The 18443-nt window shown below is 32.6% G+C and overlaps 1 pseudogene; it reads left to right on the top strand.

Moving 5' to 3' along the window:
• Positions 1-18443, top strand: part of LOC143386305 (abnormal spindle-like microcephaly-associated protein homolog) — a 48249-nt pseudogene that overhangs the window by 11513 nt on the left and 18293 nt on the right.

Here is an 18443-nt window from a genome sequence, read left to right as displayed (position 1 = left end):
TTTCTCCAATGTATATTTTTGGCGCCTTTGTCTAATATAAGTGTAATCATATGATTCTGTGTTCTCTATTCTGTACCATTGCTTTGGTGCCAATACCATGCTGCTTTTGTTACTATTGCTCTGTAGTATAGTTTAGGTTTAAGTTCTGGTATAGTGATGCCACCTGCTTCACTCTTCTTTCTAAGGATTGCTTTTGCTATTATTTTTCCAGTTGAATTTCATGACTTCTTTTTCTATTTCTATGAGGAGTATCATTGGGATTATGATTAGAATTGCATTAAATCTGTATAGTGCTTTTGGTAGTATGATCATTTTGACAATATTAATTTTGCCTATCCAAGAACAAGGTAGATCTTTCCGTCTTCTAAGGTCTTCTTTAATTTCTTTCTTTAGCATTCTATAGTTTTCGTTGTAGAGGTCTTACACCTCCTTTGTTAAATTTTGATTCTCAAGTATTTTATTCTTATTTTGAAGCTATTGTAAACAGGATAGTTTTTCTCATTTCTCTTTCAGAGGATTTGTCACCGATATACAGAAATGCATTTGATTTATGGGAATTGATTTTGTATCCTGGTACTTTGCTGAATTCATTTTACTAGTTTTCTGGTGAAGTTTTTTTGGATCTTCTAGGTATAGAAGAATCATAGGCAAATAGTGCTAATTTGAGTTCTTCTTTTCCTATCTGTATCCCTTTAATTTCTTTCATCTAATTCCTCTGACCAGTGTTTCAAGAACTATGTTAAATAGAAGTGGTGAAAGAGGGCATCCCTGTCTTGTTCCAGTTTTTAGAGGAAATGCCTTTACTGTTTCTCCATTTCAAATGATGTTGTCCTGGGGCTTAGGCTTATCATAGATAGCTTTTATGATGTTGAGATATATTTCTGTTATCCCTATTTTTCTAGTGTTTTGAACATGTATAGGTACTGTATTTTGTCAAATGCTTATTTTGCATCTATTGAGATGATCATATGATTCTTTAAGTCTATTGATGTAATGAATTACATTTATTGATTTCCATATATTGAGTCAGCCTTGCATCCCTGGTATGAAACCCACTTGATCTTGGTACATTATCTTTTTGATATGTTTTTGTATTCAATTTGCCAGAATCTTATTGAGAATTTTTGCATCTATGTTCATTAGAGATATTGGTCTGAAGTTTTATTTCTTTGATGTGTCTTTGCCTGGTTTTGGAATGAGGGTGACATTGGCCTCACAGAATGAATTTGGAAGCGCTCCCTCTTTTTCTATTTCTTATAAATTATTTCAGAATAATTTATAGAGTATTGGTATTAGTTCTTTAGAACTCAATTGTGTATTCATCTGGTCCTGGGCTTTTTTTGGTTGGTAGGCTTCTGATGGCATCTTCTATTAATCTGTTTAAATTGAGTATATCATCTTGATATTCAACTTGGGCAACTCATATGCCTCTAGAAATTTGTCATTGCCTTTGATATTCTCTATTATATTGGAGTACAAGTTTTTAAAATAATATCTAATTATCTTCTGTATTCCTGTAGTGTCTGTTGTGATATTTCCTTTTTCATCACGTTCATTAGTAATTTGAATTTTCTCTCTCCTTCTCTTTGTCAGCATGGCTGAGGGTTTGTTAATTTTATTTTTATTTTTTTGAAGAACCAAGTTTTTGTTCTGTTAATATTTTCAATTGTTTCTTTTGTTTCAATTTCATTGATTTAGGCTGTGATTTTAAATATTTCCTTAAATATGTCTTCTACTGCTTTTGGTGTTGATTTGTTGTTCTTTTTCTAAGGCTTTGAGATGTAATGTTAAGTCATTTATTTGTTGACTTTTTCTTCTTTTAAGGAATGAACTCCATGCAATGAACTTTTCTTAGAACTGCTTTCATAGTGTTCCAGAGATTTTGATATGTTGTATCTGTGTTCTCATTTACCTCTAAGAATTTTTTAATATCCTCCTTGATGTCTTTTGCAACCCATTGTTCATTTAGTAGCATATTATTTAGTCTCCAGTTATTGGAATAGTTTGTATTTCTTATTTTATTATTGATTTCTAATTTCATTCCAGTATGATCTGATAGAATACAGGGTAGTATCTCTACTTTTTTGTATTTGTTAAGAGTTATTTTGTGGCATAATATATGGTCTGTTTTAGAGAAGGATCCATGTGTGTTTAGAGAAGAAAGTATATTCTCTCATTGAAGAATGAGATATTCTATATATGTCAATTAAGTCTAAGTTATTGAGTATATTATTGAGTCCTATATTTTCTTTGTTCAGCTTTTGTTTGGAAGACCTATCCAGTGGTGTAAGAGGTGTGTTAAAGTCACCAAAATTATTATGTTGTGGTCAGTTTGTCTCTTGAACTTGAGAAGAGTTTGTTTGATGAACATAAATGCTCCATTATTTGGGGCATATATATTTAAAATTGTTATGTCTGGTTGGTATATGGTTCCCTTGAACAGTGTGAAATGTTCTTCTTTGTCCATTTTGATTAACTTTAGCTAAAGTCTACATTATTTGATATGAGGATGGAAACCCCTGCTTGCTTCTGCAGTCCATGTGAGTGGTATGATTTTTCCCAACCTTTCACCTTCAGTCTGTGTATGTCTTTTCCTATGAAATGAGACTCTTGGAAACAGAATATTGTATTGTTCGGTCTTTTTTTTTTTTTAATCAAATCAGCTAGCCTATGTCTTTTGATTAGTGAATTTAGGCCATTAACATCAGGGTTATTATTGAGATATGATTTGTATTCCCAGCTACTTTTGTTTATTTTTGTTATTTAACTTGACTTGGTTTTCCTTTGATTAGCTTTTCCTTTAGTGTAATATCTACCTTTGCTGATTTTTATTGTTGTTTTTCATTTTCTCTTCATAAAATAGTTTGCCAAGGATGTTCTGTAGTAGAGGTTTTCTAGCTGTAATTCTTTTAACTTTTGTTTATCATGGAAGATTTTTATTTCATCATCAAATCTAAAGCTTAGTTGGCATCCATTTTTTTTTCCAAAGCTTGACATATGTTGTTATAGGATCTTCTAGCTTTCAGGGTCTGGGTTGAAAAATCTGCACATAACCTAATTGGTTCTCCCTATATGTAATCTGATTCCTTTCTCTCGTGGCTTTTAATTTTCTCTCCTTATTCTGTATGTTAGGCATTTTTATTATAATGTACCTTGGTGTGAATCTGTTGTGATTTTGTACATTTGATGACCTGTAAACCTCTTGAATTTGGTTTTCCAATTCGTTCTTTATGTTTGAAAATTTTTCTGCATTATTTCATTGAATAGATCGTTCATTCCTTTGTTTTGGAACTGTGCCTTCCTCTATCCCAATAAGTCTTAAATTTGGTCTTTTTATGCTATCCCATATTTCTTGAATGTTCTGCTCATGGTTTATTACCATTTTCAACTTTTTGATCTACATTCTTTTCAAGATTATATATTTTTTCTTCATTGTCCAAGGTCCTGTCTTCCAAGTGGTCTAATCTGTTGGTGATGCTTTCAATTGAACTTTTAATTTGTTTCTTTCATTTCAAAGATTTTTTTTGAGAGAGAGAGAATGGATTTTTAATATTTATTTTTTAGTTTTCGGTGGACACAACATCTTTATTTTATTTTTATGTGGTTCTGAGGATCAAACCCAGCACCCCGCATATGCCAGGTGAGCACGCTGCCGCTTGAGCCACATCCTTAGCCTCTCATTTCAAGGATTTTTGTTTGGTTTTTCTTTAGTACTTCTATCTCCCTATTGAAGTAATCTTTTGCTTCCTGTATTTGCTTATGTAGGTCTTTGTCAAGATGATTTTTTTTTTTGCTGCCTGTATTTGCTCTCTTATATCATCCTTTAATTCACAAAACATTTTAACTATATACATCCTGAACTCCTTCTCTGTCATTTAATCTGCTGTGCTGGCCATGGATTCTAATAATGTGGTATCTTCATTTGTTTGTGGCACCTTCTTCCCTTGTCTTTTCATGTTGCTTTTGTGTCTTCCTTTTTAGCTCTGTGAATCCAAGGCGTTACCATTTTTATCCCATAGGCTTATAGTGCCCCTGTAGGGTTCCAATACCTCTCCTGAGGGAAAGGACAATGTTAGCAAATATAAACAAAATACCACCTAAAAACAAATATTTGTTATTAAGATATTTACAGGTTGGTCACAGTGTACAGAAATGGTAAATTCAAGTATTATCTACAATATAATCAGTAGGTTTGTAAAAGGGTTTATAGTTTCTGATGGTGGGCAAAGAACCTGGGGTGTAGGAAGATATGTTGAGGAGGTATGAGATGAGGATATAGAGTTAATCTTAGGATGTGTGAAAGAGAAATCTAAAGAAGAATGTTAGTAGCAGGAGAATAGAGAGGAAGTAATTTGGGGTAGACAGGTAAGAGGAAAGACATAGAATACATTAAACAAACACATGTATATTAAGAAAAATTTAAAAATGTTAAAATAATAAAAATTGGAGAGAAAGAAAAAAAAAGAATATACAACACATCAGTAATATACTATTCAATCATACCAGTCTTCAATATCCTAATTCATGCAAAGTACTTGCTTTCACATATGTTGGGGATGTGAGGGCAGGAGAATAAAGAGGGAGAAGAAAGAAAAAAAATCTCAAAGGAAGAAATAAGGATTGTTTTGGTTGGAGATGAGAATCTTTCCTGCTTCCCTTCTCATCCAGTAGGTGGGGTTGTCTGTTCTTAGTTTATATCTCTGCTCTCATGATGGTGGGGGTTACCAGGGTGTGAGGGTTGGTCTTGTGTGCAGGGCACCTGGAAGTGGGCTTTGGCACTCCAGTTGGGAGACTGCACCTCAAGGATCTCCTTTGGCATCTATCTGCTCCTGTCATGTGGGTGCTAGGTCTTATCTCCTTATCTCACCTGTAGACCTCACAGTTCCTGCCCTCTAAATTAGTCTCTAAAGTGTATCTCTCTCCCCCGCCCTCCCTTTCTACTTCCTAATCAGGAGCCTTTCTCCAGAGGTTCTTGTATGTTGCACTCTGGTGGCTGTCATAGAGGGCTGTTTTTTATTGCACTGTTCCAAGTTAGCAGCTGCAGGCGATTGGGAGGAATTAGAAAACTATGGGTACGTGGTTATTTGGTGTTCCAAACTGGTAGTTGCCCCAACTAAAGATGGTGATGAAGATGACCCAAGATGGAGGCAGCTACTTTCTGCGATGGGGTGTTGGGAGGGGTGGGGTGCGGTAGCCAGGAGATGTGTTGTGATTGGTTTAGATGAGCTCTGTAGCATGCAATGTTGCAGCTCTCAGCTTTTTTTCAGAGCTTCTGATGTCCCCAGGTGCAGGCCGGCTACTGCAAATAGGGGACTAAGACAGTAGTTGCAGAGTCCCAAGATGGAAGCGACAGAGGGAGCCTCACATTGGTAGATGGGGGTCCACGTGGGAGTGGCGGCTGGAGTTCCTGCTCATGGGTAGCTGCTGTACTTCGTGGGAGCGGCGTCTGGGAATTCTGCGCTGGTTCTGATGCCAGTGGTCCCACTAAGGCACCTTGTGACCTGCGTGAGCAAGTAGTCAGGAGTCGGAAGTCCTTTTCTAAAGCTGAGGCCTGGGGCCTTGCGGGCAAAGAGGCTGTGATTCCTGCTCAGGATCAGCTATGGGGGGTCCTCTATCACTCTCAGCAAAGCAGTATTCCCACAGGCTGAGACCCCGGTCATGGAGCGACACAGAATGCTGCCTCCCTCTGGTCTACCATCTTGGATCTGAGCAAAAATCACATTCTTTAGGAGCTTAACTTTTTTTTATTAATTTATAAAAATGATGGAAAATAAGCCAGTTCAAAGGTCATTTAATATTCTGGATTAGAGAAGCTAATATTTAAAATGTTGGTGGTAGCAGGTAGTGCTAACAGGTTGTGGAGATATATTGGCCCAAGATACTTAGTGAATGATAACAACTACATTTTAAGATTATAGAATCAGAAGAAAACTTGGAAGGAGTGGGAAATGAATTCCATTTTTATCATCTTAAGTTGGATTTTATTGCTGAATTTAAGAATTTATGATATTTTTTAACCAGAAACATTTATCCTTTTTTTATTACCCAGTAAATGCTGCTACTCTTCTTTTGGGAGCAGAGAATCAACATAAAATAAGTGTTCCTAGAGCGCCTACAAAAGATGAAATGTCTCTCAGAGCTTATACTGCACGGTGCAGGTTGAATAGATTACGCCGCACAGCATGCTGTTTATTTACATCTGAAAAAATTGTTAAAGCTATTAAAAAGCTTGAAATTGAAATTGAAAATAGGCAGTTAATTGCTCGAAAAGATAAACACCTCTGGAAAGATATTGGTAAGAAAGTTACTGGTTAATTTTTTAAATTTTGCATTTAGTCCCTGCCCCCAGTTTTATTGAAGGAAGTATAATTGACAGATAAAAATTGTATATATTTAAGATATACAGTGTGATGTTAATATGCATATATATTGTAAGATGATAACTACAATGTAGCTGATTAACATATCTAGCACCTTACATAGTTATGTTTGTGGGGAGGATGGGTTGGTTGAGGACATTTAAGATGTATTCTTAACAGATTTCAAGTTTGTAATTCAGCTTTGATAACTATAATCACAACAATATACAGTAGATCTCTAGAATTTATTCATCTTGCATAAATGAAACTTTGTACCCTTTTGATAAGCATCTCCTAAGCCCTTGGCAACCACCATTCTCTCTGCTTCTGTGAATTCAATGTTTTTAGATTACATGTGCAAGCAAGATAATACAGTGATTGTTTTTCCTTTCCTGGCTTATTGCACTTAACATAATGTCCTACAGGCTTATCCATGTTGTGAAAAAAGACATATTTCCTTCATCTTAGAGGCTGAATAGTATTTCATTATGTGTATATTCACAACCCATTTTCTTTATTCTTTCTTTCATTGGTGGATACTTAGATTGTTTCCACATCTTGGCTACAGTGAATAATGCTACAATAAATATAAAAATAAAATTATCTCTTCCAGACACTGATTTCATTTTGTGTGTGTGTGTGTGTGTGTGTATGTGTATGTGTGTGTATAGATAGATAGATAGAGATATTTTTTGTTTCAATGCTAAATTTACTTGCTTTAGCTTTTCTGCCCCAAATCTCACATACATAAATATAATAATGTATAGTTAACAATAGAAGTATTTTTCATATAGACAATATGCTTCATATAAGTGATTATTCTTTTTTTTCCACTGATATCTTTTCCATGGAATTTTATCCTCTTTATTTAATTAGTGATCTGAACTTGTCTTTCTTTTGATCTATATTTCAGGAGAACGTCAGAAAGTCTTGAACTGGCTATTATCCTATAATCCTTTGTGGCTTCGAATTGGCATAGAGATGAGGATATGTTTTAGTTTTAAACAGTTTATTTTTCAATTATATACTTAGAATATTCTTTAATAAAATGTGGTTTTACTCATAGAAGTTATAAAATTATTTGTTTAGCTTGATTCATCTTCAATATAAAATATAAGGTCAACTAGGAAATACTGATTAGATAAGTAGACCATGTCATTATTTATTATTGACATATTGTTACAGAGTAATTTATTTCTATAGTCTTTTTCTTCTTTCTTTCTTTTTTTTGTATTGGAGATTGAACACTTTACCATTGAGCCACACCTACAGCCTTTTTTATTTTTTATTTTGAGACAAGGTCTTGCTAACTTGTTTAGGGCCTTGCTTAATTGCTAAGGCTGGCCTCAAACTGCCTCAGCCTTCCAAGCCACTTGGGATTACAGTTGTGTCACCACCATGCCCAGCTACTTCTGTAGTCTTTTAAATATACATAATGTGATCTTGGCTGTAATGAACCTATAGTATAGTAAACTAATTTTTTGAACATTTATAAATGAAGAGACTAGGCTGTTTAAAACATATTTTCTAATTTAAGTCTCTTTAAATCTCAATGAGATGTGTATTATTATTTTTACTTCTCTAACAAAGTGAAAGCTATGATATTAAGTGACTTGTAAAATGCTAGTAATTGGTCAAGCCTTGTACCTACAACTGTCTGAGCCAAATCACAACTTTCCAATTATTTGATGGACTACTACTTAAAAAACGTCATCCAGATTTGAATTATTACATAGTACTTGTTAACTATTATAAAATTTTGAATAATTAGGGTTCTGTTATACTTTCATGATATCTGTAGTTGCATGGTTATAATTAAATTTGAACAATGTTTCTATACTTTTTAAAATTTTTGGTACTGGAGATTGAATCCAGCAGTACTCTACTCCAATACTTTTTATTTTTTATTTAGACTGGGTCTTGCTAAGTTGCTGAGGCTGGCCTCAAATTTGTGTTCCTCCTGCCTTAGCCTCCAAGTAAATGAGATTATAGGTATATACCACTGCCCCCAGCAATGGTATATACCTGTAATATTCCTTTAACTTAAAGGAAAAATTTTAAACATAAATGTAAAAGCTCCTTGTCAGATGCTTAAAAATTTATCTAAGTTCTAAGTTTTGTCTTTTTTTGTGTGAAGTAAACATTTAAAAATGCATAAACTATATATGTATAGTTTTAAAGGGTTATTTATTGAATGACTATGTCATTTCCTTACTGTTTAGGATATAGACTATTACCAGTTCTTTAGAAGATTGTTGTCTACTCTTCTCCAATAGCGTTTCATTCCTTTTTTGAGGTAGTATGATTCTGACTTTAGGTTTTAATTTTTTGTTTTTAGACAATTTATGGTGAACTCATATCTTTGGAAGACAATAGTGATGTCACAGGGTTGGCTATGTTTATTCTGAATCGCTTGCTTTGGAATCCTGATATAGCAGCTGAATATAGACACCCTACTGTTCCTCATTTATACAGAGATGGTAAACATTGCTGCTTCCTTTGTATTTTCTCCACACTATGCACAAATGGCTTCTGGTTATTCTTCCTGTTTTTATTTATGTTTTACTTTCTTAAAGAAACCAGTCTAAATAGGTCTGTTTCCACTGCCTTCCTTTCCCTTATTCCCATTATTCCTCTTCACTATGTATAATTATTACTACTATTTTTTGTCTCTATCCATCTTCTCCCTCCAATAGATTATAAATCCTATTCAGATTATATTTGTCATGCTTTGCTACTGTATATATATTGCCTAGGACAAAGCTTGCAAATAGTAGGTGCTCCGTAAATGTCAGTTGAATGAATCCAGCTAAATCTCCTCATGTGCCCATTTTCCTTATCTATGAATTGAAAATATTAAATGGTACCTCTTATGTAGAGTTGTTGTATAGGTTTATTGAATTCATATATGTAAAACACTAAGAAAGGCACATAGTGTGATTTTTTTATTTGTTTGCTACTACTTTTTTATGTTTTAAGTGAAACTTGCCTTTCATGGATGAATTTGTTATTATTTTTTTTAATATTTTTTCTAAGATCATGAAGAAGCTTTGTCCAAGCTTTCTCACATTGAAAAAGTTATTGTTGTTGGTATGCTAAGCTTTCCAGACTTATTGATCATGATCCTTGTCTCTTCTGTAAAGATGCTGAATTCAAGGTATAATTTTCATTTTATCTTATATATTTCAAATTTCCCATTTAAGACTTTTGTTGATCTTGTGGAATATTTTCTGTTTAGAAAGAACATTAACTTTGTTTTTTTTAAATTTTTTTTAGCTGTTGATGAACCTTTATTTTATTCATTTATTTATATGTGGTGCTGAGCATCAAACTCATTGCCTCACACATGTGGGGCAAGTACTGTACCACTGAGCCACATCCCCAGCCCAGAAAGAACATTTCTAGAGACTAATATGTTAGAATATAATAAGAATGAATGTTGATTTAGTGAATCCCATCAGTAATTCTAGCTTTCCTGATTTTTTGTTGGTTAACCTTTCACCAGTACATCATTATTACTCTTAATTTTGACATGAAAATGAACTAAACTATGTTTCTAAGAAATTAATTTTGAGGAAAATTTCTTACCTAATTTTGATGTAGTATATTATCAAATTAATGCTAGGTTTTGTAGTATGTTATTAATTATGAGCAAATTTTAAAGAGAACATTAAATTGAAAATGTATGATATTTGCAGTATTAACATTTGATATGAAACTGAAAATCTTTTTATACTATAATTAATTTTATGTCTATATTTACAGAATGACCACAAGGATTTGCTTTTATTATATAAAAAGTTATACTATTGAAATATTATATCTGCAACCTGTTTCTTTGTAGGCTAGTAAAGAAATCCTTCTGGCTTTTTCACGAGATTTCCTAAGTGGTGAAGGTGATCTTTCCCGTCACCTTGGCTTTTTGGGATTGCCTGTTAGCCATGTTCAGACACCATTTGATGAATTTGATTTTTCTGTTACAAATCTTGCTGTAGATTTGCAGTGTGGAGTGCGTCATGTGTAAGTATAAGAAATAGAATCATTTTGCTAATGGAATAGACCAAATTTTTTTGGAAAATGTCGTACTCTGTACTTATAAATATATATATATTTTTGTTCTTTCTTGTAATGGAATAAATTTAGGGTTGAAAAAAATTGAGATTTCTCTTTCAAAAAATGATATCAGTTTTATGCCTAGAAACTTTTCTCCTATCACACTTTTTTTTCTGTTGGCATGTGACTTGAGTACATGCTCTGCAGTACATGGTTAGGAACTACTGATATCTCAGAAAAGGACTGGGAAAGAGCATGAAACTAATTAAAACATTAAACACTTAAATACATTTTATGTCAACAGTAGCTTCATGAGTTCCATTATCATTTCAGACTAGCTTTAGTAGCATTTACTTTGTTTTAATGTTTGATTAAAATCAGATGAAGTGATAGAATGACTTGCCCAATTTTATAGAGTAAAATGGAGATAGAGACTCTTTTAAGCCTGACTTTAAATTACAGAATATTTACCAAATAATAAACTGGAATCCCTCACAGTTGACTATGATTTTAGTAATGGATTGCTTATTTCAGCTTTGGAAGGCCTGACTTTGACCATGTACTTCAGTTAGTCTCTTTAGAATTTCTGGATTGGAGACAATAGTCTTATTTCTAGGGAACTCTCCAATATGTTATACCCTTATCAAGGAAACACTTTGGGGGTTAAAAAAGAGAGAGAGAGAGAGATTTAGTTATAGATGGGCACAATATCTTTATTTAATTTAGTTACTTCTATGTGGTGCTGAGAATCAAACCCAGTGCTTCACACATGCTAGGCAAGTGCTCTACCACTGAGCTACAGCCCCAGCCTCATTATGTATTTTTTTTATGTGTATGCGAATTTCAAACCAGCCAGTTAAACTGGTAATGGGTTGGTCTATTGTTGCAGAAATGTTTCCTACATTGATTGGTCTAGGATGATCTTAAGTCATTTTCTAGCCTTTAGAAACTATGATTCTGTAAATAATTTGGTCACCTTTTAGTTATATACAACATCATATGAGGCTTGCTTTTTCTATGGAAATATTGCCTATTGTGTAGTAGATAAAATATTGGTAACCTAGATGATATTAGGAATTTGAATTCAAGCTCTGGAGTACATGTCTTTTTTAGGTAGACATTCAAATATGTTTATAGTATGCATTACTATTATACACACAGAGAGAGAAAGAGAATTCGACCAACTGTTTTTATGGAAACTGATGAAACAAGATTTTAATTGCTGTCTTATTTCTGTCATAGCAGTATATGATGATGAATTAGATCAATTAAATTAACTTCCTCCTGGACCTTTGTTTCTTTCTCTGTAAAAAAAAAAAGCCACTAATACCTGACTATGGGATTTACCATGATAACTAAAATAAAAACAAAAACAAAAAAAAAACACTTAACTTGATTAATAGATTATAGCACACCTTAATACATGCCTCCTTCTTCTTATCCTTCCTCTCCTTCCTTTTTTTCTTTCTCTGAAGAAATTTATTATTTTGTTGATATGTATGTATATTTTTGTGTATGTTTCAGTTTTCTTATCATTTCATTCATGAATTTCTATATTTAAAAATTAAAAATGAAAAACAGCTACTCATTAAGTATGGAGCAATACAGTTTTGAGATAGTTATTTGGAGTCTTTTTGACCTTACTCTCTTTAAACTCTTGGGATTTATGTGGGTAATAACTATTTTTAAATGAATATTTCTTTTCATATATATTGTTACATAGCAAATTCATCTGAAAATTTCTTTACTACTAGGCGAACCATGGAACTTCTCACATAGAACTGGAATCTTTCAAAGAAACTCAGGATTCCTGCAATAAGTCGTCTTCAAAAAATGCACAATGTTGACATTGTTCTTCAAATTCTTAAATCATGAGGAATTCAATTAAGTGATGAACATGGTAAAAACTGAACAGAGAAATACTTATTCTCATTGAATATTGGTGTGTGTATATATATATATATATATATATATATATATATATATATATATGAATCATGCTAATGGACTGCATTTTTATTGGCAGGAAATTCAATCCTATCTAAGGATATTGTGGATAGGCACAGAGAAAAGACTCTTGCATTGCTTTGGAAAATTGTATTTGCTTTTCAGGTATTATACATTTGGCACATTTTGTGTTTTTTTTATTTTTCAATTTTGATTACTAGTTTATAAAAGGAATTTGAATCAAATAAACACAATAATAACTACCACTTATTAGAATTTATTCTGTCTCAGGCCTGTGATAATTTTTGTATGTGTTCTATTTTAATATTTCTCACACATGCATTAGGTCATGTTAAGTCTCCTTCACAGGTGAGGAAACTGAAGCTCAAGTTTATATCATTGATAGGTGGAACTGTGCTGAGAATCTAAGCTTGTGTGGCCCCAAATCTCATTTTCTTAACCACTAGATATTTTATCAGTGTAGATTGTAGGATGGCGATGTAGCTTAGTAGAAGAGTGCTTGCCTTGCCTAGCATGTATGAGGTCCTTAAAGAAAATGTAGATTTTTCTGTACTTTGGGAATTTTATTTTTGGATTTTAAAATTTCTGATTAGGTTTTATTTTTTTAACCTGCAGTTGATCAAAATACAGAATAGATACTTTAATTCTGTAGGTCAAAAATAACATGATGTGGAACTAGAGAGAACAAAGGGAAAAAAAGGGGGGATAGGGTGGGGAATCTCATGAAAATAGAAGACCAGTATAGTAGAGGAAAGTGAGGCAAGAAAGGAGAAGGCAGGAGAGGAGGAAAAGGGGAGAAGGGTACTAGGAAATGGCATTGACAAATCATGTTATGGGTATGTATGAATATGTAACAATGAATCCCACTAATATGTACAATATAAAGCACCAATAAAACATTAAAAATATAAACTAATATATGAAAAATTAAGGAATTTATCCTTTTTTATATGTTTCAGGTGGATATTTCCCTTAATTTAGAGCAATTAAAAGAAGAAATTCACTTTCTAAAATACACACACAGTATAAAGAAATCATTGTCTGCAGTGTCGTGCTGCTCTGATGCTATTATTAATAAGAAAAAAGACAAAAGAAATAGTGGTTTCTTTGAACAGTATAGTGAAAATGTGAAATTATTGATGGACTGGGTTAATGCAGTTTGTGCCTTCTATAATAAGAAGGTAAAGTTTTTTGTGGTTGTTTTTGTTTTAATTCACTATCTTTAAATAATTTTGGTTGATGTCAATTAAGCTTAATGCATAAAATATTTTCTTACATTTCTTAAATAATGAAATTTTTAGATTTAAGCAGATTTTTCCTCACATGAATGATTATATTGTTATATGCTAGATTTTAACTAATCTAAGTTGTCACCAATTGGAAAATGCATGATGTAAGTTTTATATATCACTAAGGGGGAAAATGCCCTTAATTAAGCATTTATACAGAACTGGTATATGATGTCCATTTTGTTATTATATTCTTGTTTAAAATGGCTATCAAGTGTAGTAGAAGCATATGCAGAATTCATAAGAGAAAACTGTGATGTTCCAAAGTATGTACATTAAGTAAACTTTGTTTAGGCATTGAGTATATAGTGCTGTTGGCCATGCTTTGTTTCTGACTGAATCAGAAACATACATAGAACAATGCCATCTACAGACTGATGAAAATGTTGGACCAGAGACTCACAGCAACTTAACTGTATCTTTCCCCCGTGAGAAGTGGTCAGTATTCCCTATTCAGCGTTCACGGATAATGAGAATTGACTATAATTACCATATTTTCTTAAGAGAGCTATAACAAATTACTGCAAACTAGACCTTTATTCTATTAACAGCTCTAGAGACTTGAAGTCTGATATCATGCCTGAGAAGGGAATATGCTCTCACTGAAGTCTCTAGGGAACTGTGTCATGTTCTTAAGTACTGGTGGTTGCCAGCAGTGCTTGGTAGTTTTTGACTCATCTGTGCATTATTTCAGTCTCTGCCTCTTCCCATCTTATGGAGTTCTCCTTGTGTTTCTGTCTGTGTGTCTCTTTCTTCTTAAAAGGACACCAGTCATAATGGATTAAGAACTCGCCCTACTTGTATGACCCCATGTCACTTAATTATATCTATAATGACCTTGTTTCCAAATAAGGTCACATCCTGAGGTTCTGGGAAAGATGTGAAGTTTTGATTGATACTATCTAATCCAAGACAGTAATAATATAAAATCCTACTTTTGAAATGGTTAAGATTTAATATTTGAGAATTTGGCTGTGCATATGGTATACTAGATTCTCTTAACAATTAGTGTGATACTCTTTAACTACTAAAAGAATATAATGTTCTATGAAAGCTTATATGAGTATTTAAAAACAAGTAATTATTTTTCTGGTATTTCCAATCAGGTAGAGAATTTTACAGTGTCTTTCTCAGATGGCCGTGTGTTATGTTACCTTATCCATCACTACCATCCTTGGTATGTGCCTTTTGATGCTGTATGTCAGTGTACTACTCAAACTGTGGAATGCACACAAACTGGTTCAGTGGTATTAAATTCTTCCTCTGAATCTGATGACAGTACTCTGGACATATCTCTTAAATCATTTGATCCTGGTTAGTCCTTTTTTTATTGATCAACCTTTCTGGTTCTTTGCCATGTCTGATTTTGGGCTATAGCATTCTAATTTCTTTCTTTCTTTCTTTTTCTTTACTCGCATGATAGAAAATACTTCAGAACTCCACAAAGAACTTCTGGAAAATGAAAAGAAAAATTTTTATTTGGTCAGGTCTGCAGTTAGAGACCTTGGTGGAATACCTGCTATGATTTATCATTCAGATATGTCAAATACAATTCCAGATGAAAAGGTAAATAAGGATTTCTTAAACTCTTAATAAGTCTCAGAATATAACAGTGAGTATATATTCTCTGTTGATCTTCTGTATTCATCTTTTGTGTTTTTTTAGGTGCTTATTACCTATTTGTCATTTCTTTTGTGCAAGGTTTTTAGATCTTCGTAAAGAAATAAGAGCTGCTCGACTTATACAGACAGCATGGAGAAAACATAAAATAAAAACAGAACTAAAGCTCTATAAGGTAATCCTAGAAAATGAAGACATATGAATTGTACTTTAAAATATGCTAGTTTTTTTTTTAAATGGTGCTGTTGATCAAACCCAGGACATACTTGGCTAATGTTCTATCACTGAGCTACTATACAGCCTCCAGTTGATTGGTTCTTGACGTGAATTTTATATTTACTAATATATGAAGTTAAAAAGATAAATTTAATAATTGCATGTATGTGTTTTGAGGTGACATGGTCTGAATATTCTAATCACTACAATTTCCTTAATTTGATTCCTTTCCACCTCTGTCCACCTTTTCACTTAGTCTGCCCTAGGGCATGGGGAATAATGTTGTCTGCTTTGTAAATTTGTGAAGAATAACTTAGGGATGCTTGACTCAGCTCTTCTTACAGCAGGACTCTCCTTTTGATTTTTTCAAGTTGTGTTCTGTGAGGCTTATCCTAGTGCTAGTGTTGATTGGGTCTGGACATCAAGTGTCTGATTTTGCAGTAATTAACAAGACCATTTTGTTTGTCCTGAGACCATTTTTCAGTTTATCCTTTATAAAGCAGTACTTTGGTGTTCATTATTTTATTTTTCAAAATGTTTAAGATCTGGACACAGGGATAGAGATGTTATTTATTGCTTTCTTTTGTGATCCCAACAGTACAAAATTTTTCATTAACATAAAATAGCTTCATTCTTAGGTTCTGAGAAAAATGCCATTTTTAATAATCTGAGAAATGGTCTCTTGACCAGTTGAGCAGAACAGATTATTCTAACCCTTTCAGCTTCCTACCTACTAACCAATATTATACTTAATATTTAGAAAACCAACAATAATAGAACAAGTAGTCGTCGTCTAATAAAATTTTTCATAGATATTTCAGAAATAGGTTACATTCATTATTGCTCCTCAAATTTTTAATTACAGTAAATTTATATTTATGGCCAGTTTTCAGTAGCTATCTAAAACAACTAACAATTTGGCAACTACGAAACATAACCTGCTTTCCCATACAGTGTCTGACTTAGAAAGAATAATACCTGAAATAATTTGCTCTTGCCCAAAGTCCTGTAGTAACTTAATTAACTTAAAAAAATTAATTATCATATAAGGAATAAAGTCTTAAATAATTAAGTATTTAATTCACATTTGCTGGTTTTGTTTTGTTTTTTAAGGAGAGAGACAAAACTGCAAGAATTATTCAGTCAGCTGTAATAAATTTTCTAACCAAACAACGAGTGAAAAGAAAGATTAATGCAACACTGGTCATTCAGAAATATTGGAGAAGAGTCTTAGCACAAAGAAAATTATTAATGTTATAAAAGGAAAAACTGGAAAATGTATAGAATAAAGCAGCAATGGTCATTCAGGTATAGTATCCTGAACAAATTTTTTTAACTTAAACATTTCCAGTAACATTTTAAAGGAAGAAGGAAAAATATAACAAAATCTTCAATGATTAAATATTAGAATTCTTTTTCTAATATTGTCTCTTAATATCCAAAGATGATTGATTCCAGGACCCCTTTGTGAATACCAAAATCTGCAATGTATATGATTTGCATATTATCTATGTACATCTTCCTGTATATTTCAATTTTCTATATTACTTATAATACCTAACACAATATAAGTGCCGTATAAATGGTTATTATACTGTATTGTTCAAGGAATAATGATGACAAAAAAATTCTGTACATGTTCAGAACAGGCACTTTTTTTTCTGGAATATCAATCTCTTGGTTGAATTTAATAATGTAGAATTCATAGATACAGAAAGCTGACTATATTTGATTTAAAAAAATATTTAGCGTCTCCTTACTACCTGTGAATCTCCTTGCTACATTCAGCATAAGACTGAAACATAATTGAAATGCCTTCTTTGTTCTGAAAGGGACAAGACTCTAGTTCTATGCATCTTGCTGTCTTCATTTTGTATTAGAGATTTGTAGTCTTCCACTGCATGGGACATTGTGGCATACAGCATCACTCTACTTTGAATCCATGTACCTTACCAAGGTATAGCTTTATCTTAATAATGAGTCCTAGAAACTTCTCTTTGGGAACAAATAATACACACATTTTTCATCCAAGCACATTTAGTTAGTATATAATGAAAATAGTGCTTATAATTAGTCAATAGAATGTCTATGTTATTTTTCTTTTTAGCCAAAATATGTAATATCTATTTAACATAATGTGTTCCTTGTGTTGACTATACTGGGTCCTTTGCTTTTTTGTATAATGTTAGCATCAGTTTGCTGATATCCAAAGTAATTGGTGAGATTTTGATTGAGATTGGATTGAATCAAAATAAAGAATTGACATCTTGATAATTTTGAGTCTTCCTAAACATACATGACCATGGTATATTTAGATCTAAATTTCTGATATTTCATCAGTTCTGAATTTTTGCTCATATAGATTTTGTACATATTTTGTTAGATATGCACCTTAGCATTTCACGGTTTTGCTACAAATGTAAATAGTACTAAGCTTATACATTTATTGTTTACTTATTATTCTGAGATTTGTTCTTTTTTTTCTTTTCTTTTTTTTCTGTAGATTCTTTGGTACCCAGTCCCTATACTGCTCTACTTGCATGAAAGGAAAAAATATATAGTAAGAAACAACATGCCCCTCTCCTAATCAACAATTTATAGATTGTTTTGGACAGGTTTCTATAAGAATTATCTGGAACTTGATTACCAGTAACCTGGGATCATGTAGATATCAGCAACTGGAATTGGCTGGAAAGTCTGCAGTCCTGTTTGTTGAGCCAACATATTATTTCATTGACTAAGAAGCTACATTATAATTGTGGCTTTTCAAGAGACAAAAGTTTGCTTACTTTAGAGTGTTTCCAAAATTCCATATATATATATATTCATTCCATATATTATATATCTATAATCCCCATATTTGGTAAAAGAAAGTAATTTTATTTTTAATAACAATAATAACCCTGAAAGTGGTCTAGCTCATTTGTTTCTCAAACTC

Source organism: Callospermophilus lateralis, unplaced genomic scaffold (assembly GCF_048772815.1).
Source record: "Callospermophilus lateralis isolate mCalLat2 unplaced genomic scaffold, mCalLat2.hap1 Scaffold_112, whole genome shotgun sequence".
NCBI classification, from domain to species: Eukaryota; Metazoa; Chordata; class Mammalia; order Rodentia; family Sciuridae; genus Callospermophilus; species Callospermophilus lateralis.
Note: the sequence above shows the minus strand (reverse complement) of the source record. Positions and strands in the feature narration are given on the sequence as shown.